The sequence below is a fragment of the Leptopilina heterotoma genome, unplaced genomic scaffold, assembly GCF_015476425.1.
Source record: "Leptopilina heterotoma isolate Lh14 unplaced genomic scaffold, ASM1547642v1 Lhet_296, whole genome shotgun sequence".
NCBI lineage: Eukaryota > Metazoa > Arthropoda > Insecta > Hymenoptera > Figitidae > Leptopilina > Leptopilina heterotoma.
Genome location: NW_025111000.1, coordinates 188624 through 199621, shown reverse-complemented (window position 1 = coordinate 199621; position 10998 = coordinate 188624). Strand labels below are relative to the sequence as shown.

Genomic DNA, 10998 nt, shown 5'->3' with positions numbered 1-10998 from the left:
GACAGTGCTCAGCTAATTCTTGGACAACCTGCTATACGAACTTGTACTGAATTTTCAATTCAGTATCCTAGACAAATTTTAGCCAGATTCTAGACTGTCTTCATAGCGAAGAAAATAAAGGGGAAAACTGTACATTAACATTTCGGGGCCAGGACAGTTTATTCAGAATAATTTTCCACGACAAATGCTATCTAGCTGTAGTCTATTTCTAGGAAGGCCACGACAAATTTCTACACGGGAAAGAGCAATACCTACGATACCGACGAAGTGTACGTTCATTGTAGAAAAAAAGTAAGCGTAATATAGGGACGTTCGACTTTTTAAAAGAAAGCTGAGGTACTAGAGTAACTTTTCTAGGAGATAAACACTTAATTAAAACAAAAATGTCCGTGTAAATCAACAAAGAGTGAAAAGTTAGCCATTACGCTCCGGTCTACACTACACAAAAACCTTGATACTAATACTTTAAGAATATTTTATCTGCTTCTGCAAATAATATTTCTACTAAGAGTTAGTATAATTAAAAATAACTTCACAATTTAAATCATCAAGACCAAAAATATACATTTAAATCCACTTTATCTGGCAATCATCAGCAAACAAAAACATGTGATGAGAATGTAATCCTTAAAGTCGTAGTAACTTTAAGAAAAAAAAATGTTTTACGAAACATATAATAGGAAACAAGAACAAGAACACAAATAATGCACAACAATTGCAGACCGTCGCAAGCGAAGCAAGCCATTTGCGCGCGCAACAATAGACGGAGCGCGAAGCGCGACGATCAATATTCGCGCGCCCCGAGGCGCGCTGAAACTTGCGAGCGAAGCGAGCCCCCGCGCGAAGCGCGGATGAGAATGTGTCCGCGCTTGCGCGGACAGATTTTTTATTTTATTTTTATTAAATTTATAAATACTATTTTTATAGTTATAAATAAATAGAAGTATTAAATAAGTTTAAGTAAACATTAAATAGATAAATAAATAACAAAAATTACAGAAATTCAGTTAATAATTATTTGTATAATATCAATTTATATTATATTGCTTATCTTATGACGTTTACTAGAAACTACCTTCTAATGCTAACAATTTTTTTTTTTTTTTTTTTCTAACTAACAATTTATTATTTCACCAACTTTTCTTTCCTTGTTTTCAGAAAAGTTTCTTTGATAACTTTCTGCATGCTAACACGGAAAACTAAAAAGCGTAGGACATTTATAGGCCCAGGAAAGCTAACGGGAAGCTAACCGTGTTAACTATAGAAGCTAACATGGTTAGTTTCCCGTTAGCTTCCCGCAAAATATGGTGCTATGTGGGATATATATAATAACTTTTTCTATTCTTTTGTCTTAATCTACAGGGTCTTACACGTCGAATCATGCATTTTTCATTAATTTATTGATACTTTAAGTATTTTATTTCGTTGTTAGACAAAAAAATGAAAAGGGACCACTTTGTCTGTCTGTTACAATAGTTTTTTCTGTTTGGAAAATGGAGGGGTCGAAAAAATTAAAAACCTTTTGATTTTTCATCTTAAGGGTGTAGTAAACTTAAAACAACTCTCATCTGAATAACTTCCCAGAAGAACTAGAGAAATTGGCATTACAATTTTTAATTTCGTATTTTTAGAAATTAAAATTTCGATATTTTCTAAGATTATCCTTATTAATAAAATCAGACTTTTGTCTGTACATTGCATAGAATTCAAAATTTCTATTATATTCTTTCTTTTACACTCTAAGAAATGCGAAAATACTATTAAGAAAATTATGTGTATGTATGTGTATATGTGTGTATGTTTGTGTGTATGTCTGTCCGCAAATTTTCGACCGCCCATCACGGAAAAACGGATCGATCGTTTGAAGTGAAACTTGGCAGTCTTTTAGGCATTAGCCTTCGAAATTTTTAGTTTTTTACATACTTTAGTAGTGAGTTGTACTCAAACTTATATCGTTAGGAAAATATTACTATTTGAATCAGTGACCGACTTTTTATTATCAAATTAGTTATTTTTAACTAATTCAATTGCAGAAGACAATATTTCTCAATTTGTAGTACTTTAATTAATATAATGTATTAAAATCAATCCAAAATTTCCTCCAGTTTTTTGAGTTATAGTAGAGTCTAATTCGAACTAATTGTATAGCAAGTAGATCCAGTTTTTCCAGGTTACATTAAATTCCCTGATATTTTCCGTCTTTCCTGGTTCATAGACACCCTGTTAAATGTATTAGTGAAAACAAAAACCTGTCGAATAAACCAGGAAAAATTTGGACAAAGCCGGAAATTGTTTTAATCCAAAATAGACGCCGTGTTTAACTTTTGTATTTACATTGCTCAAAATATCTCTATAAAAGTTAAATCAGAGAGCCCACAAATACTACTGAATTAAACTTCATAACAATTGGTATCAATTATAATTTTTTCAATTTTTTGATATTCAAAACATTTTTATACTTACATCTTCATTATAAGATAGTAGAGTAGTACCGACAGAAGTGGGCCACACTTTGGTTTTCATGCTTTAGAATATTCAGAAATTAACATTTTTGAACACTTTTTGCGTTTATTTGTACTGAAAGGGGTTACCTAACTTTAGGCAAACACACATTTAAAATTTTTTAATTTTAACATATTGTTTAACATCGTTATGCAAAAAAAGAGAAATTTGCGATATCATGATTTTGTAGACAGAAGTGGGCCACCTAAGTTTTTCATCTAAAATAATAAAAAGAATCAAGCACTATGATTGTTTATGTTAAATGATTAATTTTTTCAATAAATAGTACTGTAAAACCAAGCACAAGAAGTGTGTTCCCAAATTTTATTAATTTTTATTTGATTTATAGCATAAAGTAATTTGTCGTAGTCAATGAGTTCATAGCCAGTCGGTTTAGCCTTTCTTGGTGGCATGATTGCTAAAAAATTCAAATTAATTTATAGAACCACTTCATTAGTTTATACAAAATCACTAAACGTTAAATCGGAACGTCAATGCAGTGGCCCACTCCTGTTTTCAGAAAATGGACCACTTATCTGTCTACAAGCATAATTTGACGAGAAATAACGTGGCCATAACACCTCGCGACAATATGAAACAGTTTCTTTATATTTTTTAAGGTTAGGTCTGATACTATAATAAAGGCTACTTGCCCGATTGAATTCAATGAATACCTTATGTAAACAACGATAACTTTTACAATGAGAAAATAAGAAAAAGTAGACAATTTTTGTCACTAATTGTTGGAGAACACAATTGTACGTTGCACTCTTTAATGACCAACTGAAAATCGACCTTCTGTTGATAACAAAAGAAAAAAAATTTCAGTTGACAGATATGTCACTTGTAAAACCAAAAACGGCACGTGGCCCACTTCTGTCAATGCTACTCTATTTTTGAAAAATTTTGCTAAAATGTGACTAAATAACATGTAATATTTAACAGGGTATCTACGAGTAGATATACAGGGAGCGTTCTATCTAGAGATCCCTGCACCGACATGTTACCGACACTTTTAGCCCAGACTCAAACCATTGGGGGGGGGTATTCAGACTGTTATGCTGAGCCAGATATGACGTCATACTTCCTAGAATTTTCGGGGGGGGTATTGAGATCATGATGTCAATGTGATTCTTGGAATTTATCTAATTTCTTGGAATTATAAAACAATCCTAGAATTTTCCATAGGGGTTGATGACTCAGAATTTTGCAATTTTTTATTGGAATTTCCCGTTTTTGTTTTTTTACAGGGTGCATTCTTTAACGATGACGCATAATTTCTTTGTTTTTCGCAAAATGGAGTTGATGACTCATTATCATTGGAATTTCCTGTTTTTGTTTTTTTACAGGGTGCATTCTTTAACGATGACGCATAATTTCTTTGTTTTTCGCAAAATAGGGTTGATGACTCATTATCATTGGTATTTCCTGTTTTCGTTTTTTACAGGGAGCATTCTTTGTTTTTCGCAAAATGGGGTTGATGACTCAGAATTTTGGAATTTTTGATTGATGACCCCAGCTGGAAGGGTTTCCGGAAAACTTCCGGAAACTTTCCGGAAGCGGCTTCCGGAAGTTTTCCGGAAATTTTTTTTTGTTCAGAAATTATTCGGAAATCTTCCGGAAATTTATTTTTTTGTACGGAAATCTTCCGGAAATTTATTTTTTTTTACGGAAATCTACCGGAAATTTATTTTTTTTGTACGGAAATCTTCCGGAAAATTTACGGAAATTTATTTTTTTTGTACGGAAATCTTCCGGAAAATTTCCGGAAATTTTTTTTTTTTACGGAAATCTTCCGGAAAATTTCCGGAAATTTATTTTTTTTTACGGAAATCATCCGGAAATCTTCCGGAAAATTTCCGGAAATTAATTTTTTTTACGGAAATCTTCCGGAAATTTATTTTTTTTACGGAAATCATTTGGAAATCTTCCGGAAATTTATTTTTTTTGTACGGAAATCTTCCGGAAATTTTCCGGAAATTTATTTTTTTTTGTACGGAAATCTTCCGGAAAATTTCCGGAAATTTATTTTTTTTACGGAAATCATTCGGAAATCTTCCGGAAATTTATTTTTTTTGTACGGAAATCATCCGGAAATTTTCCGGAAATTTTTTTTATACGGAAATCATTCGGAAATCTTCCGGAAATTTATTTTTTTTGTACGGAAATCTTCCGGAAAATTTCCGGAAATTAATTTTTTTTACGGAAATCATTCGGAAATCTTCCGGAAATTTATTTTTTTTGTACGGAAATCTTCCGGAAATTTATTTTTTTTGTACAGAAATCTTCCATAAATTAATTTTTTTTGTACGGAAATCTTCAAGAAAATTTTCGGAAATTTATTTTTTTTTTACGGAAATCTTCCGGTAAATTTCCGGAAATTTATTTTTTTTACGGAAATCTTCCGGAAAATTTATTTTTTTTGTACGGAAATGTTTCGGAAATGTTCCGGAAATTTACTTTTTTTGTACGGAAATATTCCGGAAATTTATTTTTTTTTACGGAAATCTGCCGGAAATTAATTTTTTTTGTACGGAAATCTTCCGGAAAATTTCCGGAAATTTTTTTTTTTTTTGCGGAAACTTTCCGGAAATTTATTTTTTTTTGTACGGAAATCTTCCCGAAAATTTCCGGAAATTTATTTTTTTACGGAAATTATCCAGAATCTTTCTGGAAATTAATTTTATTTTACGGAAAACATCGGGAATTTTTCCGGAAATCTATTTTTTAAGGAAATCAGTCGGATTTTAGTCACACTTGTAGTTAATATTATTTGATATTCATGAATTTTATTATATTGCGAAAAATGAAACTCAAGTGGTTAAAATTTTGTAAAGTAATTAAACTCATTGTGGAAATTGATTCTTATAGGCAGCTATTAAGATATAAATCATCTTTTCTAAAGGTAAGTAAAACTTTTACTATTGATACCCATTACAAAAAATTCATATAAATATTTCACCGATTTTAAAAATAATTTTTAACCCGTTGCCTGTTTCCGACCCACGGGTGGGTCGTGAAAAAGTATGGCCATAACTGTTTCCGACCCACCCGTGGGTCGTGTTCACTATCACTCAAAATAAATATAATTTGTTTATAAATTGATAAATATTTTTCTTTACATCAATATTATAATATTATAAGGGTAATATTATAAGGGTCATTAATGATATTTTAGAAAATAATTGAATAATTAGTTATAATTTAAATATATTATACTATTTGAAAAAGTATCAGATTCCGCTGGGCATTTTGGGACAATCATGTTGTATTTTCCTCAAACAGTTAAGGGGTTAAATATTCTGGAATATGACCCAATTTTTAAAAATTGGATTTTTTCCGAGCATGGTAAAAATATGACGAACTACGGAAATATTTTTTTTTTTTTGGAGGTGGACCTCTGTAGCTCAGTGGAAGAGCAATCAACCGGCAATTGATAGGTCCTGGGTTTCGAGCCCCAGCAGAGTTAGTCTCACATTTTTCATGGCTTTAAATTTATTTTTCAATTTATTTTTTATTTTTAAGTAATTATTTCAAGATAATTTAACCTCGAAAATTAATTTTTTTTAAATATGGATAATTTTACCTTTAAATGTTACTTTTGTAAAGTATCAACAAAGTTTTAAAGATTGTGATTGGGAATGCGTACGCAATATTTCAGGATTTGTAGTTTGAGGACTTGTCTTAGAAATTCCTAATTTTAATTCTGAGCCTTTTTTCCACTGGCAGACACAAGAAAATGTTAAGTTCTATATATTTCAGTTCATTCTTAGAAATAAACGGAATTGAAATGAATTGAACATTCAAAAATTATGAAGGAAAAAAAGTATTTTTTAAACGTTTTTGAGGAATTATTTTTTGTTCATTTACACGGAGAGAAAAATCAAACGTTTGTAGTATGGACAGTTAACCTTATTTCGTAAAAGAATGCACATGCGCAATAGGCGTAAAATGTGTGCTGTATTTGTATCAATTTCTACGTTATCAGCATAAAAGTTCTACCATTAACGCATGGGACGTCAGTATACTACGATTGCAAGAGAACCATGCTTTTTTAGTATATGTTTCATGCAACTGAGGTATAAGGACACTTTTCATAGTATATTAAGCAACAAGGGTATAAAGGCAGCCATTTGTTTACGGTGATTTTTGTGACACGAGTGGAGGTCGAGGGCGCCGTAGGCGCCCCGAGACCGGAACAAGTGTCACAAAAATCATCGTAAACAAATAGGCTGCCTTTATTCTCGTGTTACTTACGATATTTTTTATTCCTAATGCACAAAAGTGGCGATTTCAGATAGCAGACGACAGGGAGAAAAAGTCATTCACTTGTTCGACTTATATGAAAATGGCGGCCTATTTTCTCCCTTGGGCAAAAATAACGCATGGGATCAGCGGTTATGTTTGCACAAGGGAGAAAATGGACGCCATTTTCATATGGTCGAACAAATGAGTGACTTTACTCCCTGTCGTCAGCTATCTAAAAGCGCCATTTTTGTGCATGTGGGATAAAAAAAATATTTCTCATTTTTCCAAATAATTTTTTTAACAGAAATATTTCAAGTCGAACTCGAACATTTTTCAGGGGCCTATCATTTTCTCGATGATAGTAATATTTTATTAATAAAATTGTATCAACCTTACATCTCAATCAGTTTACATGTTTTATTAGACAACATTATGCTTCTAGTTCTAAATGATAAATTAATATATTTTAACATAAATATTTTCTTAATTCAATACACAAGTTATTCTCTCAACAAAATTAAATTCAATAGCTTTGGTGCAATTGGACCAACAGTTTTTTTCAAAGTGTAGATTTGTTCATAAATCTTATATACACATGCGGCGATCAACCCAGCTGTTATGTGTCATGGCGTCGCGCCGTTTGATCAAACAGCGTGTGCCCAAGTAGCACGTAACATTACTGGAATATTGCAGCAATGTTACATGTAATGTTAGTAACATTACAGTGTAACATTGTAATAATATTAAAATTTCCGCCCCAAGGTAATGTAATGTTACATGTAATGCTACATGTAATGCTACATGTAATGTTACAGTAACATTACATGGTAATGGTAATGTTACTGCAATGTAACACTGTAATGTTACTAACATTACATGTAACATTGCTGCAACATTCAAATAATGTTACGTGCTACTTGAGTGATGCATTCTGTTTGAGATTTTCAGTGTTTATTGGTGTTTGAGTTTTACCTTTTAGTAGTTTATCGCAAATAATGGTAATTATGAAAAAAGGGAGTGTTAAACGTGTTACTTCTTACTTTTAAAATTTTAAATTCTTCAAAAACTAGCTAAATGATTAATTCCTTCTTCTGCATAATTACATAAATAATAATGTATTATGTTGTTTTCTCTGCAAAATATAATTTGTTTTCTAAATGTACACTTAAAAAAAATGCTTTTGTATGTTGATTTATATACTACAAAATTGTTTAAAAAAATGTTCTTAAGCTAATTTAATTTCGAGAAATCAATAAAAGGAAATTTTTGCAATTGTTTTCTTTATACCTTTTTTGTTTTATCTATTCCTAATCCAAAATCATTAGTTTATTTTTAACATTCATACACGGAGAAAAAAATCAAGCGTTTGCAGTATGGATATGGTTCATACTTAAAAAGCACGGCGCTGTTTATCTAGATTTGTAAAAATACATGTTGAAAGAGTAGAAATCTATACTTTTTTAGCATAGATTTCTACAAATCGAGTATAAACAGCACCGTGCTGTTTATACGCTGTTTAAACAACTGCTGTTTAAACGTTTGATTTTTCTCTCCGTGTAAATGAACAAAAAATAATTCCTCAAAAACGTTTAAATAATACTTTTTTTTCCTTCATAATTTTTGAATGTTCAATTCATTTCAATTCCGTTTATTTCTAAGAATGAACTGAAATATATAGAACTTAACATTTTCTTGTGTCTGCCAGTGGAAAAAAGGCTCAGAATTAAAATTAGGAATTTCTAAGACAAGTCCTCAAACTACAAATCCTGAAATATTGCGTACGCATTCCCAATCACAATCTTTAAAACTTTGTTGATACTTTACAAAAGTAACATTTAAAGGTAAAATTATCCATATTTAAAAAAAATTAATTTTCGAGGTTAAATTATCTTGAAATAATTACTTAAAAATAAAAAATAAATTGAAAAATAAATTTAAAGCCATGAAAAATGTGAGACTAACTCTGCTGGGGCTCGAAACCCAGGACCTATCAATTGCCGGTTGATTGCTCTTCCACTGAGCTTTAGAGGTCCACCTCCAAAAAAAAAAAAAATATTTCCGTAGTTCGTCATATTTTTACCATGCTCGGAAAAAATCCAATTTTTAAAAATTGGGTCATATTCCAGAATATTTAAAAATTATTTTTAAAATCGGTGAAATATTTATATGAATTTTTTGTAATGCACGGAAAAAAATTAATCTCTAAACTTGAAATAATATTAATTTGAAGTCCAATGAAATATAAGTGTATCTAAATTAAACATTATAGTCACAATTACTGTGATAAGTTGTGTTTGATTCTGTCAAACTTTATACCAGAAAACGCCATAAATTCACATCTCTGATTTAGAGATTTGTTAATTTCACAACTTTTTTTATATGAATTAGGTACATTGTGTTTTAAGTTAATCAGAAGCATGCAGAGAGCACAATGGTCCAGCTGTTATATTCTTAGCATTACATCACTTTCCAATTTTACATTTTACAACCGCGTTTCTGCATGAATTTAAACCATCTTTTGAATTTAAGTAATTAAGAAGATTCCTACTCGTTGTATGTTGGCCTATTTTGTAAACAGTGTCTGTGTTTAGAGAAAAAGTGGTTGCAAAATGTTTATTTACCTATTTCACGTCATTTAAATCAGTCAGTGTCGTTTTTTGTCGGGTGATAATTGTAACCTACAAATTTTACAGACCTTCCAACGCCGTTAAAACAAAAAAATGAAATAAAAATATAAAATTCGTATTGTGTTTTAAAAATATCCAACTACTTTTTTATACTTGTCAATGTATAGTTCATACAGGGAAAACAATATAAATATTTTGTGAATAATTCTCACTCTAAATTGTGATAAATTATAAATTCTTATTACATCGAGTTATTACAAAAATAAGAATTATATAAATATACGATTAAAATTTTTAATATTGTTTATTCAAATAATATATTAGATTTGAATTTATTCAAGTAAGTTGATAGTTTAGAACATATGTTCCATATGTAATAAAATTTGAGATTCCTAATATCATTTTTAGGCATAAGAAATACGTGTTCTTCACAATACTAATATTCGGATTAGATATAATACCAAATTTCAGTTTTAGTGATCTGCTTACATCTTACGTCCGATTCCAGTGATAGTTTATGCCTAAATCTCAGATTTAATCTCTAATTTAGAGATTAATTTTTTTCCGTGTGGGTATCAATAGTAAAAGTTTTACTTACCTTTAGAAAAGATGATTTATATCTTAATAGCTGCCTATAAGGATCAATTTCCACAATGAGTTTAATTACTTTACAAAATTTTAACCACTTGAGTTTGATTTTTCGCAATATAATAAAATTCATGAATATCAAATAATATTAACTACAAGTGTGACTGAAATCCGACTGATTTCCTTTAAAAATAGATTTCCGGAAAAATTCCCGATGTTTTCCGTAAAATAAAATTTATTTCCAGAAAGATTCTGGATGATTTCCGTAAAAAAATAAATTTCCGTAAGATTTCCGTACAAAAAAAATAAATTTCCGGAAAATGTCCGGAAGATTTCCGTGAAAAAAAACAAATTTCCGGAAATTTTCTGGAAGATTTCCGTAAAAAAAATAAATTTCCGGAAGATTTCCGAATAATTTCTGAACAAAAACAAATTTCCGGAAGATTTCCGGATGATTTCCGTAAAAAAAAACAAATTTCCGGAAGATTTCCGTAAAAAAAATTAATTTCTGGAAGATTTCCGGATGATTTCCGTAAAAAAAAACAAATTTCCGGAAATTTTCTGGAAGATTTCCGTAAAAAAAATAAATTTCCGGAAGATTTCCGAATAATTTCTGAACAAAAACAAATTTCCGGAAGATTTCCGGATGATTTCCGTAAAAAAAAACAAATTTCCGGAAATTTTCCGGAAGATTTCCGTAAAAAAAATTAATTTCCGGAAAATTTCCGGAAGATTTCCGGATGATTTCCGGATGATTTCCGTAAAAAAAAATAAATTTCCGGAAATTTCCCGGAAGAATTGCGTAAAAAAAATAAATTTCCGGAAATTTTCCTGAAGATTTCCGTAAAAAAAAATAAATTTCCGGAAATTTTCCGGAAGATTTCCGGATTATTTCCGTAAAAAAAATAAATTTCCGGAAATTTTCCGGAAGATTTCCGGATGATTTCCGTAAAAAAAAATAAATTTCCGGAAATTTCCCGGAAGAATTGCGTAAAAAAAATAAATTTCCGGAAAATTTCCGTAAAAAAGAAAT

At 30.3% G+C, this 10998-nt stretch overlaps 1 non-coding gene across 1 annotated transcript; it reads left to right on the top strand.

The window, feature by feature from the left end:
- The first annotated feature begins 5897 nt into the window (after positions 1-5897).
- Trnaa-ggc lies at positions 5898-5971 on the top strand. Its single transcript has one exon. It is a non-coding gene; the product is annotated as a tRNA-Ala (tRNA).
- Positions 5972-10998: the final 5027 nt, after the last annotated feature.